Source organism: Stegodyphus dumicola, chromosome 11, assembly GCF_044657685.1.
Source record: "Stegodyphus dumicola isolate Sdum_Otavi_A_Nest chromosome 11, ASM4465768v1".
Taxonomy (NCBI): Eukaryota; Metazoa; Arthropoda; class Arachnida; order Araneae; family Eresidae; genus Stegodyphus; species Stegodyphus dumicola.
This window is the reverse complement of record NC_140778.1, coordinates 102,098,610-102,117,435: the sequence shown is the minus strand read 5'-3', so window position 1 is coordinate 102,117,435 and position 18,826 is coordinate 102,098,610. Positions and strand designations below refer to the sequence as shown.

The window sequence follows — 18,826 nt, the reverse complement described above, 5'->3', positions numbered from 1 at the left end:
TTTTTTTTAAATTTTCCATTTTAATTAATTGAATGTGGCACCATTTTCAGCCATTTTTCAGACTATAATAACATTACAAACGATCATATTTATTTCATTATATGATCATTAAATTAATAACATATAAGTGGACTAGGTATTTTAATAATTCATAAAATCGGAGCATAAAATTTTCTGAGCGTAATGAAGGGAAAAAATAAAATAAAATAAAATCTAGCAGCACTTAGATTTTATATTACGCCCAGAAGGAACCATTTTTTTTTTTAAGTTTTGTGTGTTACCTATATTTATTGAATATCAGGTACTTCGCCCATAAGCCACATACATTTGAAAACAGAGTCTTTAGAATTTCCGCACTGGAGATAAAACCGTTATTTTCCGTACAGTGCTCGCTCTGAACACGTTGAGTTTGTTAATCAAAAATTCGTGAAACTTTCACAAAATATGAAATAGTAGATTGAAACAAATTCAAAATTCGGCCGTTCGGATGCCCATGCTCGAGTGGAAGATTACATTATTCAAAATTTGATGGCTCTAGACAGCCTCGGTTTTGTCTGAGTGCGAGAAACATACATGTATTCACGCAGATTCTTCATTATTTAATTTATTTAAATATAATACTGGGCGATAATATTTGGTAACAACAACTTGCAAGGAGACGCGGACATTTATAGTGAAACAGCGCAAGATGCCGCTTTGAAACTAACAGCCTTTCTACCGCCCCTTTGGGCTAATAAATTAAATTAACAGTAAATTTTAAAAAATCTTATGCAGAACTAAAAATAAATTTTAAAAAATGATCACTATAAAATACAAGCAAAATTAATTATCACGGTTAAATACAATTTTAATATTAGCTTTCAATGCATAAAAATTTCTAAGGAGTCAAAATTGTTTATCCCTCTGATTTATGAAATATAATTGAAATAAAATTCCTTTATAGAAATTGTGCTATGATACTCATCTATAATTTAAAAAAAGCAGCACAATTTAGAATTTTAAAGAAAACTTTCAAAAATTCGTTTTTAAATTAACTTTAGTAAGTTAATTCAAAATTTTCAAACTTTAAAAAATTCGTTTTTAAATATTTCAGTATTTTTTACTTATTTACACCAAGAAAAAGCATAAAAATTGCAAGAGAAAATTGTTTGTTTGAAAATTTCTATTAGTTCAGATTTAAAATATTATTTTCTAAAAGAAGCAGTTGCAAATTTCCTTACGGCGTAGAAAAAGCTAAAAAAATATCCAGCCCTGAAAGCATGCAATAGCTTCATAATTATTTGGAACGCTAATTATGCTTGATAAATATGCTAAATTTTTAAAACCCAATCCCAATTTAAAAAGTAAAAATATGTAGAAATTATAATTGGTGAAGTGAGGCTTTACAACCAGACTTTTCTTGACAATTATACACGCTGCAGTAGGCAACCACTGTTAAATTTCTGCAAGTAGTCCCTACTCCTCGGGATGTGATAAAGGTGACAGCCGGTAACGCCTCAGACGAGGGAGAAAAACCCGTTTGGGTTAGTCTATTTCTTATTAGTCTATTCCATGACCACATTACGGTGACTTTTCACGATCTGACACGCTTTGCTCCGCCCTACTTGGTCTGTGGCCGCCTCCTTCTGCATGAATAAAACAAAACCTTTAAGAAATAACTATAAACATTTATCAAACTATTAGTGCTATAAACATTAACCTAAGTAAGCATTTTAAGCGAGAAGCTTGGTCAATAAAATGTCAGAGAATTTTTATCTCAAGGATGGTGGCGATCCGATCCGAACAATTATTGCTAGGGTAGCGCGCCTGTCTCTTAAAGAGATGCCTTAAGGCACGTGACAATAGTAAGTCTGACGTGGTAGAGTTGTGAGAATGAGGTGAGGATCGTGGCCAATGCCAATGATTTGAAAATTACGGAGTTCCTATGGTTCAAAACCATTTACCTCCTCATCATAATTACTAAAAGCGAGCAGAAATGAGAAAGATTTTGCATAAGTGAATTACTTGATGCACACTAGAGGGAGCCACTGGCTCAAGAAAGTTTAGGGATAGAGATGAGATAATAAAAACTTAAGAATCATAATATTTTTTATAAGTTTTTAGGTTTTATAATTTTTTTGTATTTTATATTTTATACTTTTTTTGGTTTTTATAAATTTTTATACACAATACAACACTAAAGCAGAAAGCGGAGAGGAAAGATTTTAAGATTAATAGGCTCATTGGCATGTGGCTTGTGTAGGATAGTGCAAATAATAAATATGAACGCGTTGAAAATATTCATAGGCAGATTTTAAAAATCTGCGGGAGATGTGATTCTATGCGAACAGATTGATAACTTTGCGTGAAGATCTTGGTTGCAAGTAGAGATGGTCATAAGCAATTATATGGCAGCTCGCTGAAGAGACTTCCTTCCTTCTTGGCGCGGGAGCTGGAACTGATGTTGAGAGGGCGTGTCTTGCCCTTTTAGATGGAGGGTAGATGCCGAACTCTCGGCCAATCACGGCTCTTGGTCTCTTCTGTGAGCTGCGAATAGCAGGATCGTAGGCTGGCATCTGCTGAAGTGCTCGGTTATCAATCTGTTCAATTTTGAGGAATAAATTTTGACTATGTTTTTTGATAAGGTAATCAACAGGTTTAATGTTAAGGTCCGAATGAATCACATCTGTACGGACGTACCAAGCTGCGTTTAGGGCCATACGTAAGGTTTTACTTTGAAAAGATTGAAGTTTTTTCACATGAGTTTTTGCAGCAGTACCCCAGATTGTACATGCATACATAAAGACAGGTCTTATTATGGAAGTATAGAGAAGGATTTTGTTTTTAATTGACAGATTGCTCTTTCGAGCTAAAAATGGGTACAGTTGGGCTCTGGCACCTTTTGCTTTGTTGAGAACATTTTCGATGTGAAGGCGCCAGGTTAATTTTGAATCAAGTACAACTCCTAGGTACTTGTAAGAGTTTGACCAGGGAACATAGTCGTCAAAGAATTTAATATTAATGGAAGGGTACGGGAGGGGGCTACGTTTGAATATCATAGCAGCACATTTAGCAACATTAATTTTTATTTTCCAAGTGATGAGCCAGTGCTCAAGGCTAGAGAGATAACTCTGAATGTTTTGGACTAAGTCTTCCAGGCGTTTGTGTTGAGCTAGGATGGCCGTATCATCTGCATAAAGTGCAAGAGTGATACTTGGTGATTTTGGTATGTCATTTATGAAAATGTTGAACAAAATTGGGCCTAAAAGTGACCCTTGGGGGACGCCGCTTAGTATAGGACGGGGTGTCGAAATGATAGAATTAACTCGTACAGAAAAAGATCTATTAGTGAGGTACGAATTAATTATATGTATTAAATGGGCCGAAACGTCAAGTCGTATGAGCTTGATAATAATTCCTATATGCCAAGTCCTATCAAATGCTTTGGCTATGTCAAGAAATAAAGCGCCAGTAAGCATTTTGTTACGAAACCCTTCGTGAATGAACTCCACTGTCCTCAGCAGCTGGTGCGTGGTGCAGTGTTTTGCTTGAAATCCAAATTGTTCATCAATCAGAACGTTGTGATTTCGGAGAAAATCATTCAGGCGTTTAAGTAACACAAACTCGTATATCTTAGATAACGAGGATAGGAGGCTGATAGGTCTATAATTTTGGGGGTTAGAAAGGCTGTGGCCTGGTTTTGGAATAGGCACAATAAGTGCTTGTTTCCAGCTTTGAGGAAAATAGCAATGCTGTATCATAAAATTTATAAGCATTACTAAGAAAAATAGATACTGGGTGGGTAAATTTTTAATCATACGATTAGAAATAGAGTCCATACCAGGGGCTTTTTTGGGTTTGAGCTTGGTAATGTATTCGCTTACCTCGCTCATGGATGTATATTGTATTTCTCTCGCAAAAGGCGAGGAGAGGAAACGTTCAACATCTTGTGGGAAAGAACTTGCGCTGTTCGCAAAAATTCCTTCATTATGTGGTGTAAATTGAGTTTGAAGAGAATCCGCAATTAATTCGGATTTCTCAGCGTCTGTGTGAGCCACCACTGCGTCCGTAGCTAAGGACGGAATGTTAGATTTGTGTTTGCGTAGGCGGGCTGATGCGCGCCAAAGACTGTTATCATTGGTCGTTAGGGACTGAATGTAAGTCGTGTATTGTGATTGGAAGAAATTGTCACATGACGCCTTGATCTCATTTTGGAGAGCACGGAGTTGAATTTTTAAGCCAGGATTTCTATTTCTTTGCCAAAGTCTCCGTACCTTATTCTTTTCTTTAATTTTGAGTTTAATTTCTTGAGGTAATTTACGAAAATTGGGTCTGAGGGTGGGTTTTGATACTTCCTTATAAGTATCTGTTAAAATGGTCGTTAAGTGATCAACTGCCGAGTCTATATCTTGGCTGGATTTAATTTCAAGGGAGGGCAAACTTTTACTTTTAAGTTTGAAACTAAAATTGTCCCAGTTTGTAGAGACGAGTGCCGGAGAATTTTGATTAAAGATAGTACAGTTAAGGTCTATGATTACGGGGTTGTGATCTGAGGATAAACAGTTTTCCACAGTCACGTGATATCCAAAAGGGATGTTTCGAAAGAGTGCCAAATCGATGAAAGAAGGGGCACCCCGTGAACCATATCTAGTAGGGGAATCCGGCGCAATAATTTTAACTTGGGCGCACTGAGCCCATTTTAGAAGGCCACGACCAGCAGGGTTTGATCTATGGCATCTCCAATGCTGGTGGTGACAATTTAAATCACCAGATATGATTAGATTGTTGGAAAAGGTGAGCAATTTGTTAAAATCAACCACAGGTAAATTTCCACCTGGTGGAAGATAGGCAGAGATCATTACAAGGGAGGGCGAATTTTGAATGAAAATTTCGATGATTGTTGCCTCGAGTTTACTCATACTCGGAGTGTCAATTCTTTTGTGTGGTATTGAATTTTTAATATAGACACATGTGCCACCATGATAAACATCACGAGTATTAGAAGCTTGTCTGTCATTTTTATATAATGCATAATTTGCAAGCTTGGGAGCTCTCCCTGGCTGGAGTTTGGTCTCTTGGACAAAAATAATGTCAAAATCTTTCTCTTCCACATAGTCTCGAAACTCATGGAATTTGGATAGAATGCCATTTGCATTCCAAGTGCATAGTTTTAAGTTTTTCAATCCTTTCAAAGTATTGAATTTTACTGTCTGGGGATATCAGAGAATTGGAGAGTAATATAACTCTCAAAGATGTAGTAAGCCGCGTCAGCACCAGATGGAGCCACTCTGAGCTGCGGTAAGGCGTTTTTGAATGCCAAAAGAAGTCTGCTCTGGTCAATACCAGGCTGGTTTGAAATTTGAATGATTGCCAATAGGATTTCGGTGCAATTTAGCGTCGAATTAGCTCCTAAGGGGACCGATAAATTTGGAATAATTTGGGGTGCAGCTTGTTGCATACCCGTAAGTGCTGCGGAGAATGAAACTCCAGGTCGAATATTATTTGCACTGGGTGTAGGTGCAGCCGACAGTGTTGGAAATTGTGTGTTGTTTTTTAGATTGATATTGTTTGTGTTGTTTTTTTCAGTGGTCAGACTGGGTTTGGTGCTCGGTTTTGGGTTTGGTCTATTCTTCGATCCTGGAAATCTTGGGCATGAGCGCCAGTTAGCTGCGTGGTTTCCGGAGCAGTTGGCGCACTTGTTGGGCTCTTCAAAGGGTTTTGGGCAATCCTTGGCTTGATGTGGTCCAGCACATTTAACACATCGTCTTGGAAGAGTGCAAACCTCGGATGAATGGAAGAACCCTTGACAGCGCCAGCACTGTGAAGGGCCTTCCTGGCCTTTGAAGTGCTCCATAGCAACTTCGGTCCCCAGCAGCTCGGTGATATTGTAGATTTCTGAAGCCTTTAAACTGTTGTAGATTTGGAGATAGAATAGTGGCATCGGCATCTTAGTCTTCCATCGTTTAAGTTGGGATATTTTATGAATCTTAAAACCGAGGACTTCCACCGCAGTCTGCACAACACTGAGTGGTGTGTTTGAGGGTAATCCCCTAATAACTATTTTTAGTGGTCTGTCTGACTTTAAGGTGTGTGATTTAAATTCAATAGTGTTGTCTGTTAAAAATCTAACGACAGTCCTGTAGTCAGTTTCATTTGAGGTGTTTAGTTTTAAAAAGTCAATGTCCTGTTTTGATTGGACTGTCGGTGCGTGTCTTTTGAGTTGATTTAAGAGGAAGAACCAATCAGCTCTAGGCTTAATAAAAATTGGTGGGGGTGCCTGTACTTTTGGAATTGGAATGTCTGTCGGCTGCTGAGTAGGTTGTTCTGTTGAATTATTTGTTTGGATGAGATTAAAAGAATTTGGAGTGGTTATGTTACTATTAGATTCAGTAGAGATGGGTTGTGTTTGGGATTTTTTTGCAATTAAGTGTTTAGGTGGTATTACAAACCCTTCAGAATCTGTAGGGCGTGTGCGTTTTTTTGGGTCAGATTTAGGAGTTTCTATTGGGGTTTTTGGTTTTTCAGTAGGGGTGGTTTTAGGAGAATTTGGTGTGGTGTGTTCCGAAATGGGGGGTTGTGAAGATTTAGCCTGACACTCTTTAAAAAATTCATCTTCTGTGGCAGGAAGGGTAAAGAGGTTTACTCCTAGGTTCGTGCATAAGGTGTGAAGAGAAAATAAAATGCGCTCACCTTCGTCGGTCATTTGCTTTATCATCTGGTCCTTGGCTGGGTTGTCTGAACGCTGCAGTCGCTGGATATCGAAAAGTAAATCAGTATGTCTATTTTTCAAGGCGTAGATTTGTATTGCGCTTTTCGACAATTCCATAGCTGAGGGAGAGGCAGGTGGAGGAGTAGTCGTGTCCATATCGGTGGTGATCCTTAATTGAGATGAGGCAGCGGTAGAATTACCAGCTGGCGGCGCCGTATTCGGGTTCACATTGCTTTGCAGGAGCTCTGAGCTCTTACGTCCTTCACTCTCCTCGTTCATGACGAGAACTGGTGTCAACCTGAGGATCGTGGCATGAACTGCAAATTATAGAGGTCACAAATAATTTATACCTTGGCTGGTCTTTGCTGGTCTTAAAAATTCACTTTTCTAAATTGTTTAATAACAAAATAAAATATATTTGCTAAACTAACCCTTATCGCCATATGTTTCTATAAAAAGTATAATTCAAGAATAACAATAATTTTTATTTCATTTTTCAGATGTTTCATGACAGGGAAAGGACATTTCATTAGTGGGAGGAGCCAAACGATTTTTTAAGGAAAGGAACGTAACACGATGTGATGAACAAAATAGTAATGTAATGTAAAGATATTAGAAATTTGAAAGCATTTGGAAAAGCGAGATTAAAAAATTCATATCATTAAATAAACAAGAAAAATTATTAATGATGTGAAAGTTGATTAAATGAAGAAGCTTTACGGATAATTTTTTAAGATCCCATATTAAAATGTAATTAAGTGACCGCCGTACTTAGCCAAAAAAAGTTTTTTTCCTTTCGAAATTTAATTCATATTCCTTGACGAGAAATTTCAGCGCTTTTCAATTTAGCCAATATACACCAAACAGCACGATACATATCAAACAATGCTGAATCAACACAATAATTAAAAGCATGTATGAGATCTTCAAGAATCGAAAACTGAATTTTACTGATAAGTGAAAAAATAACTTAAATATTGAACTTATGGAGAAGTCGAGAAATTTTGTAAATATCCTGACGGCGAATTCTGTGTGTCGGGTAAATGTCCTGTCGGCTAACTGTTCGTGTCGGCTAACTGTGCTGTCGGCTAAGTCTCCTTGTCGGCTAAATGTCCTGTCGGCTAACTGTCCGTGTCGGTTAAAGGTCCTGTCGGCTAAGTGTCCTTGTCGGCTAAATGTCCGTGTCGTCCTGTGGGCTAAGTGTCCGTGTCGGCTAAATGTCCATGTCGGCTAACTGGTGTCGGTTAAGTGTCCCGTCGGCTAAGTGTCACGGACCCCTAGGGAAGTACCAAAACCCATGGGCGAAGAAAATTCAGCTGCGTGAGCAAGCATATCTTAATACTTACGAAAGTAGACGTTCATCAAACGGCTCTAAAATTATGAAAATTAAATGTATCTACTTTCAAGTACAAAAACCGGTGATGCAAGTTATATTTTCTTAGAAACTGGTTTTGTTTGTTTGATTATGGCAAAAGCACGATAGGGAAGGTTTTCGTTGTATTTTCTGCACTAAATAAATCTTGTTGAACAGAACACATGATGGCATAACTGCTAAAACCATGGTAACAGCATAATCAAAAAGTACTATTTTCCCATTTGTTTTCATTGCTCATGCATGTTTTTAAATACAAATGAACACTGACATTCCATGAGAAATATATGATCGTGATTTTCAGTTTAAATTACATATCTCAAGCAAAAATATATATGAAAAGATTTGAATCAACAAATGCATATTTAATTAACCCAAAATTCTACAAATTTTTTAATATCGCTTTTAAATAGACTTATCAAATTGTTCTTAAAGTTAAAAGTCACTTATGCTGATTCACTTCAGATTTAAGCAGAAGTGCATATATTTTCAGTATTATCTAAAAGCACTCTTATAATCCCTTACACTCAGTAGATTACTGATTACTGATACTCAGTAGAATACCAGTAAGATTTCTATATAACATTTATCCTGGCGTGATTATTCGCTACAGTAAATAATCTTCGATGTTCACACCTTATTCTTCCCTCCATGCATTAAATACAGAAAAATTAAAATGTATTTTTACACATATACACACAAATAATAGTAATAAACTTGCCGTACATCTTAACTTCAATTAAGCTTGTATACAAATTAAATATTTTTAATTATAATGTATTTATATCAGGTTAGTTTTTAAAATATTTTTATACTCAAAATAGTGTTCAGTATTTAATTATTTTTCTTTCTCTTATAATTAAAAATAAATTATACGGAATCAAAATTAAAACATATTCAGCAGTTAAATAACACAGAAGATAATATCTTACTTTCTCTTTCGCTATTTGTCTTCGTTCGGGGTCAAGCATGTGTAAGTTCATTCAGCATGTGTAAGTTCAATTAAATTACATCAAACATATACATAAGTTAAATAATACTGAAAAGAATGTGTATTCACTCATATTCGATGTTTGCATGATAGCGTGGTCGAAAAGTTGTTCTTTCCTCAGGGTGAAGCATGTATCAGTTTACTTAGTTCCGCAATGCTTAACCCAGACATTGCTTCAATACATAGAATTGCTTTTGGGATATAAAGAAAGTAACCAAAACACATACGCATGTGAATGAAGTTGGATAAGCTAATTTATCAATTATCTAATCCTTTAGGTATTGGTAAAATGTTACTGAGTTTAAATATTTCAATGTCATATAAGTCTCATTTACAAAATGAAGATTATGATAAAAAATAATTTAAGATGAGAAACGTTTTAATTTTAAAAGTAAAATACCAGTAAAATGAACTATAAATGTAAAATTACGTCTTAGTTATGTATGAAAACTGCATAAATTCATTAAAAATATAGTTAGCAATTTTATCTGGTTGTTAAGAAAGTTTTCCTTTAAAAACCGTTCTTAATAAAGCTAGAAAAAACAGCATGACAGCAGTTTCTATAGCGAGGGTATAAATCACCATGGAAATCTATGATTTATTCCAATATTTTGGTATAGTTTTTCAAAGCTTTCGACACATAAACTTGGTGGCCGCGAGTCCAAAAACAGATCAACCACATTTCGGACATCCTGTGGAGAATGGCAGATAGCACCAGCAAGATGTGGTTGCAGGCGTGATTGAGTCAGCACCCAGAAATTGAACTTGTACGTCAAATTTAAGCGATGCATAGCCCGAATAGTGGACATGCAGATGCACAAAAAGCAGTTTCTCAGAGGCGTGTTTATAGAAGCACAGAGCTACAGCAACTTATCAAAAGCAGGAATGCTGCCAGAAGGCAGTTTCAGAGATCTAGAAACAGGGACGATAAGCAAAGATTCAACCGCCTGTGTAACGAAGTCAGATCTCTTTTATATGTACAAGCACAACACAGCTGGACCAGGTACCTCCAAAACCTTACCACTGACGACAGTTCATTACGGAAACTATCAAGAGGTACACTAAATGCCACAACAATATTCCGCCACTTAAGGGGCCCCAAGGGATCCATTATACAGAAATTGAGAAAGCGGAACTCTTAGCTCAGCATCTGGAATCTCAATTTCGCGCTAACAACATTCACGACACTGATACAGAACACATGGTTCAACAGTTTCATTCCACTTTACCTACAAGCCCAAGCACAAACAACATTATTCCAGCCTTTCCTTCGGAAGTCTTCGCTATTATCAAAAATCTAAAGCGCAAGAAAAGCATAGGACTTTATGACATGCTCAAGAGGCTTCCACTCAAGACGGTTTTCATCTCTACTAGAATAAGTAACATTATACTGGACTGGCAATATTTTCCGAAAACATGGAAAACTGCTGAAATTGTTCAAATTCTTAAGCCTGGGAACCCAGCAGCGAAACCTGAATCCTATCGACCCATAAGTCTCCTCTCTATTGCAAGCAAAGTATTTGAAGCCATACTGCTGAAAAGAATTAATATGCACCTGGACGACAGAAATATTATAATACCACAACAATTTGGCTTCAGGAAACAGCTATCTACGACTAATCAACTCTATAGAGTTATTGAGACCATCTCTGAAGGTATTGCTACTAAGAAGATCACAGGAGGACTCTTCCTTGATATATCCAAGGCCTTTAATAGTCTGGCTGGATACTCTCACATACAAATTACACGTTCTGGGTTTCCTGGAATACATCATTAAAATTACTAATTCCTAACTCACTGGTAGACACTTTGATGTTCACGTATCAGGAACAAACTCTTCTCTACACCCAATCCTTGCAGGGGTCCCCCAGGCGTCCTTGCTGGGACCTATTTATTTTAATATTTACGTGAACGACATTCCCACCATGCACGACACAACACTTGCTTTGTATGTTGACGACACAGCGATCCTGGCACAAAGTGCATTTATTGGTCCTGTCATCCAACGATTACAAAACTACATACACGCACTAGAGGTTTGGCTTACCAAATGGAAAATTGCCATCAATGTTGACAAAACAAAGGCTGTATTATTTACGAAGAAGACTAAAATTAAAGGCAATCTGAAATTCTACAATACTAGCATCCCATGGGCCAAGCAAGTCCTTTATCTTGGGGTGATCCTCAATAATACAATAATACTCTTACCTAGTCCCCACACATCACTTCTATTATCAGTAAGTTCCGAGTTCGTAAGTCCCAACTCTACCCCTTAATTGCTCGGAATAGTGTATTTATTATCTATAGACTATTGTCTATAGATACCATTGTCACTTATTCACAAGTCCATTCTCAGACCTTTGTTATGCTAGGCAAGCCCAGTCTGGGCATATACTTGCAAAGGTTAATTCTGAGTTACTTATTTACAAGTCCATTCTCAGACCATTGTTATGCTACGCAAGCCCAGTCTGGGCACATACTTGCAAAACCAACAGGAAACTGCAAACTTGTCAAAATTCTGTACTCAGAGAGATAACTAATGCCACCTGGTATATTAGAAATAACAGGATCCAGGAAGAGCTGGGCATAGAGCAATTGAGATCCCATTATTATAAACTAGCAAAAAGCCTTCATGAAAAACAGAATCTTATCGATAACAGTAGTATAAAAATCTGCAATTACAATTATAATGACCTCAATAATATGGATAGGCCCCTTGCTCAGCTTAACATAACTATTACGTAACATCTGCTGTTTTGTAACCTCATCTTTCAATTTCGTTTTCATCTGGTATCATCTGTCTGTACATTTACATTTTATTTTAGTTTATTTGTATGTGTATATTCTTACTTTGTATATTTTTTAATGCATTACGGATTCAGGTTAGTAAAAATTGTACACTTACCATGTATCCATATGTGTTATCACCAGTTCGACGGTTTCTGTGACTGATCCTGCTAAACAGCTTACTTCTTCATAATTATTAATATTAATAATAACAATAATAATCATAATAATAAGATTTATATTAAAATTAAAAAAATATTACATACTTAATTGCATGATTATTTCCCATCATATTTCGTAGCAATTAAAATATTCTACGAGGGATAAGGCCTTCAGCCTAGGCACCGTGGTGTCACAAACACCGCTCCACTGGAATTAATGAATGAATGAATAATGGACATGGCAATAACGTCTAATTCTTTAGCTATCGGCTCTCTTGAGAGCATACGCAAGCCCTTGAGTGGTTGCATACTGATCTTCTTCAACAATTTCTTTCAGGCGGGACTCGTTAACATCAGTAAGCTGGACAAGAGTGCTCTGCTTCTTCAGTATCATAGTCCTTGTGTTGGAACTGTTTTTTTGTCCTAGTTTTTATACATTTCACAACACAATGTCCTAAAGCAAGTCCTTTTCTTTCAAATGCCAAAAATTGTTTGACAAAATATGATTAAATATGCTAATATGATGTGTTTGTGCGGATGATGTCTGCTGCAGTGTTACGATACTTTCATTAAAACCCGATAGCTTGTTTTGATTGTTGGGAAACACATTTCACGTCATAAGAAGTCTCGCATCTTTATTGTGCCCGGAAAATGTTTACTGGTACTCTGGTTCTTGAATGTCATGGTCGTTGTTTTCGAACTTTCACAACTAAACATTCACAGTGTCATACGATATAACATTAGTACTTAATATTGTACATATGATTTGGTGACATTGTGTAGCTTACCTTTTGCAACATATCTGGACGTAAATGATGATTCTAATCAGTTATAGTTCCATTTCTGACACCTTGTACTCAATAATAATGACATTTTAATAAAATTCACAATACACTTTTCTGTAAAGCAAATGATTTTCTTTCAAGTGCCAAAACTTGTTTGAGGTAATATGATTAAACATGCTAACGCGAACTTGTACTAAATACAAAATTCGTAAAAATATTATTCCTGGAAGCGGAATTCTTGTTGCCAGTAAATTAAATGTATGTCCTTCGATGGAAATATTTTTTGCAAGCTTCTGGGCTGTTGGTGTTGAGAGTGATTGTAAAGTAGTAAAACTGGGCTCATGGAAAACACTGGTTACATGTGAATAACTTATACCCAATGTTTCCATTCAGTAGGTAAACTTAAAAAATTAGTAAATCTTCATCTAAGACATAATAGCATAAATGAACATATGTATTCAATGCTATACTCTAACGGACTCCTACTGTCGTTTGTGTCCTCGACCGCAGCAACCACGTCAACATTCCATGCCTAAAAACAGCCTAATACCCCCAATGGTGAGAGCCACAACTGCAACCATAGACACATGACTTTACTCTGGACCAGCGGTTCTCAACCTTTTGACAAAGGCGTACCACTAAACAGAAATTGTAAACCTTTAGTACCACCAGTACAAAGTTCTACTACCACCACTACTTTTGAACAAAAAGCTCAAGTCGCATAAATTTACGAATGTTAGAGAAAAAAAACTCAATCAGGGTGTCGGAGGTTTTATTTTTTGAATTTAATAGTTAAAAATACTTTGCTTCTCTGCGTAACACTTTTTTTTACGTACCACCAGTGGTACGCGTACCATCGGTTGAGTTCTCAACCGATGGTTGATTGAGACATTAAGACTCTAAACATTAAGTGCAGTCAGTTTTTTTCTTTTTCAGTAGTGGCTGACGCAAAGAGGAATGCAAATTTAGCAACAATACGCAAGTGATTCTATGAACTAATTGCCTAACTACATCTTCAAAAATCGTGCCTTTCCTTTATTAAAAATTCTGATACGGAAACCATAGAACTTCCTTGTACGGCGTATTAAACTGTACACACTTTTTGCTGCATTTCATTTAAACATATTTCCTTGAATTTCATTAGAGGTATATTTCTTAATTAATTCAGTTTTCATTTCGAGGCAAGGTAAAGAGGAATATAAACTAAAAATATCTTCGTTAAAAATTGAAAAATATAGAAAAACATAAAAAACCAAATACAGTTAAAAAACAACTTTTACAATTAAAATTATAGTTTCGAGGCAAAAGTAAGCGATTCGGCCAGCGGGGAAGGAGGCACATTTTTCGCTTCACAAAACTACAAGGTTACTTTTGGTTCCTCTGGGCAAAAAGACATTGAAGGTAAGAACAACCTAATTCAATCACTTTTAAAGTAAAAAATTTACAATTAAGTAATATGTAAGAAGACATGATTTTTTAGCTTCTGAGGCATCTTTTAAATCGAAAACTATAAGTAAATTTATAATTAATACTCTATTCGGTCCATTTAAAATTAGAGCACCTTTTTATTGATTAGCGAAATACTTTAAATAGTACTTAACTTTCTCTGAATATTTTTGAAAGGGAATAAAATAAAGATTATTTTTTAAATATTATTTAAAACTTGTAACTGACTTATCTAAGGGGAATAGATGACTGATAAGGAGAATAATTCTTTTAATTATACTTATTAGATTTTTTTATCCTTAATTTCAACAATAAATACTCCAAAACTCTTTTTTTTACTTTTTAAGTACGCATCTCATAGAAATTGCTTTACAGTACCTTTTAACAGATTGCTTTCCAGTACGAACAATTCTTTCTTAAATAGTTTTATAACGTATTTGTCAACAGGATGTCAATTTATGTTTACAATTAAATGTTAAGGTTATTTATATATTTAGATAATATTTATAATCATTATAAATTTAGATGCATTTAATAATTAGATTTCTTCACAGTAGCTTTCACAGTTGTTTATGAATGAATAAATCCTTCATTCCAAATACATTTATAAATAATTTAATGAATATTTACGTATTTTGTTAAAGGCAGACGCATGCTTTTTGCAAGCACATGCATATTTCATATTTTTCATTTCCGGCATGTGGAAATCTTTAGTTTCTATGCATTCACAATATTTTTCGGGTAAAGTAATTTACACTAATTTTAAAAAGTACACGTTACAATAATATGTGGATGTGAACAAAGTTTATTTTATTTAAAACATTTTAGCGTTTGGAACATAAAAGAAAAGTAGCGAATACTGTATTAAGTGTATCGAAAAATGCATACGATTTTAAAGGTACGGTGAGGTATTTTTCATTCTTTAAGCATAACGTTTTTGCTAAAATCTATATTTTTGTAGTTCAACAGCTTAGAATTTTATAAAACAAATTCATAATCAAAATCGCTGTTGTTAGTTATCGAAAAATAACCAAGATGTGATTTTTGCGTAAATGTCACTAAACCATACAAATTGCTGTTATCCATCATACTAGGAATGTTTCTTTTATGCGGAAGTGTCCCGTTTTTCGATTTGTATGGAATAAATATGTTTTAAGAATTCTTTTATTCTTATAACAACTTTTCTTTTATAACAAGGTATGTAACTCACCTCTGACAATAGCTTCTCTTCGCTTGATCTTTATAAATGTCGATGAAACACCTATACAGTACGATAGAGGTTAAGAAGATGAAAATGATTTACTGCACAGGTTAATGAAAGCTTTATAGCTCCTCAGAATCATGGAGGTAGGAAATAAGATGGAGTGGCCCTAACCGGTTTTCCCCATACCCTGCTCTGAGCCTGCGATCCCTACGTGGTAACCAAAACATTAAGTAGTTTACCATTAAGTTCAATGGGTTTTGGCACGATCGGATGTAAATATTTTGTAATTACGTCGTAAATATACATATAAATGTATATATTTTCTTTTTCTACAGTGCTTCAGAGTCCTAGGTATATGAAAAGAATACATTTTTAAACAACATTTCATTCTAAACGGAATTAAATGCTATACTTTTCACAGAACAGTTTGCCTAGAATGGTTTAATTTGAATGAAATATTTCCACAAATTTTCGTTAATTACATTAGAAAAATTTTTAAGGTAATTCTATTTTATTCGGTTAAAAATTAAGATCAAAGTTTATTGTGTTTGTAATATTAAAATTATGCATTATTCCTTTTCTATTTATGGAGCTTCTTCCTGAAATACTTTCAAATATATGGCATATTTTAGCTTCTGAGGATCCTTTTAAATGGAAAACTGTAAGTCAATTTATAATTAATGCTCTTTCGGTTCATTTCAAATTAGAGCAACCTTTATTTTAATAGCGAAATACTTTAAATAGTACTTAACTTTCTCTGAATATTTCTGAAAGGGAATAAAATAAGGATTTTTTTTAACAATATTATTTAAAACTTGTAACTGAGTTATAAAATGTAAGGAGGTTAATTCTTTTAATTATACTTATCAGAATATTTTTACATGACGTATTTGTCAACAGGATTTCAATTTATGTTTACAATTCAATGCTAAGTTTATTATATATTTAGATAATATTTATAATCATTATAAATTTAGATACATTTAATAATTAGATTTCTTCACAGTAACTTTCACTAGTTTATGAATGAATAAATCCTTCATTTCAAACACATTTATTAATAATTTAATAAATATTTATATATTTTGTTAAAGGCAGTTACATGCTTTTTGCAAGTACATGCATAAATACCCATACATATTTCATATTTTTCATTTCAGGCATGTGCAAATCTTTAATTTTTGTGCATTCACTACATTTCTCGAATAAAGTAATTTTTAATAATTTAGCATATACCCGAAAGTTTTACATAAGAAATGTGTATAAATATAATTTGAATGAAAATTATATGCATTATTTTTAATACTTACTCAAAGGTATGTTTTTCTTCCAAATTCCTACACGATGGCATCTCTTCCTTTAGGCAGATAGCCCTTACATGCCTTACTCTATTTAATAAAAACTTAACCTGACCTATGTGCGTAATTACACGTATATTTTAACATGCATAATATTTGCATTTAGCCATCAAGTTTCAAACTTTTGACTTAAAACACGTTTTAGGATATATTCATCATCAAATTCAAATCTCCTAGTAAATATATTTTGGCAGAGCACTCAATACCTCTTTTATCGATTTTACGCAGTTTAATAATTCTCTGATAATATAATAAATAATAATAACTAAGTAAAACGTGTAAGCCCAAAGTGATTATTTTTCAGATATATAAAAATAAAATGATGAGTTCAAAATGAAGCCTCTTTAAAATTTCTTTAAAATGAAGTTTAAAATGAAGTAAAGCCTCTCTTCTAAAAAACTTTTAAAAGTACATGTTAAATAATATATGGATGTGAAAAAAATGTGTTTTATTTAAAACATTTTTGGCGTTTGGAACATAAAATAAAAGTAGCGAATACTCTGTCAAGGGTATCGAAAAATGTATACAATTTTAAAGATACCTTAAGGTATTTTTCATTCTTTAAGCATAAAATTTTTGCTAAAAATCTATATTTTTGTAGTTCAACAGCTTAGAATTTTATAAAACAAATTTATAATCAAAATCGCTGTTGTTAGTTATCGAAAATTAACCAAAATGTGATTTTTGCGTAAATGTCGCTAAACCATACAAATTGCTGTTATCCATCATACTAGGAATGTTTCTTTTATTCGGAAGTGTCCCGTTTTTCGATTTGTATGGAACTGTCATGTGTCGAAATACTATCAGAGCGCTGTCAAGTCAGCTTCTGAATGTAAACAAAAAACACCCCATCTGGTGACCGAAGCTTCGGAGCAGTGCTTCACTTCTAATGCCGATTTGGCCACTCCTTCCTTTCTTACGTCCATGGGTACACGAGAGCCTTCCCAGCTCGCCCCATATTTAGAGTGCCGCCATGGCGTACCAGCACTATACATTTACAAACATCCATGCCTTCCCCAGGATTTATACCCGGCCCTACGTTACGGCAGTCAGCGACGCTAACTACTATTCCGGTTAGCATATTTCACAAGTGCACATCTGTGTAGCCACCGAGGGAGTGGCTTCTAGGATGGACCAATGAGGATCCGGTAATATTTCTGTCATGTCACATGACCTTTCGCGTGCTTTAAGATTTAAGCAAGATGGTTGAAAATATTCTACAACGCAATTTTCTATACAAAATAAACTTTTCATTGCGAAGTTAGATCAAATTTAGGCAATTATGAAGATTTCACTACCTGGTTGAAATAAATCCAAACACATGTTGGATACGTCGCAAAAATATCGATGTGAAATATTACTTAATAAGTGGTAAATAAGATGAAGAAAGAAATATGTGATAAACATCTGAGCCCAAATGCAATTTTACATAAAACTATGCGTATGAGAAAAATATTTACATCAATTATATATGTAAGTAGAAGTCAGCACTTTTTATTGCAGTCTATATGAAAAAGATGTGTTATAATAATAACCAATGCAGAATTTTATTCAATGCGAACTTTTACTAATTTACATTCGTATACATTTAGTGTGTTAAATTTCACATTTAATAACTGCTCGCTCTTAAATACACTACCTACACAAGAAATACTCATCAAACATTTATCTTTCTCACGACGAATATATTCATTTTATTTACATATAATTTTTAATGTTAGCAATGGATCAATGTATTATGATTCTTACAGTTTAAAAATCAAAAGAATGCAAGCACTGAAATAAGAAGATTCATTGTAACCCTTCAGTCATTCTCAGCTCAATTAAAAAAATATACACTTGAATTCTCTTAATCCACATAATATGCCGTGAACATCAATTCAAATATTAATGCGTGATAAAAATCACGAAAGTGAAATATCAGCGATTAATTAAAATCGGAAAACGAAAGCACTACAAGATTTCTACTATTACGCCATATATTTATAACTGCGAAACAAATGCAAATTAAAACGCAAACAACATATGCTCACA

At 34.5% G+C, this 18,826-nt stretch overlaps 1 protein-coding gene across 2 annotated transcripts in view; it reads left to right on the top strand.

Moving 5' to 3' along the window:
• The window catches only part of LOC118195197 (voltage-gated potassium channel subunit beta-2-like), a 610,691-nt gene that overhangs the window by 491,773 nt on the left and 100,092 nt on the right, over positions 1-18,826 (top strand). The window lies entirely within an intron of this gene.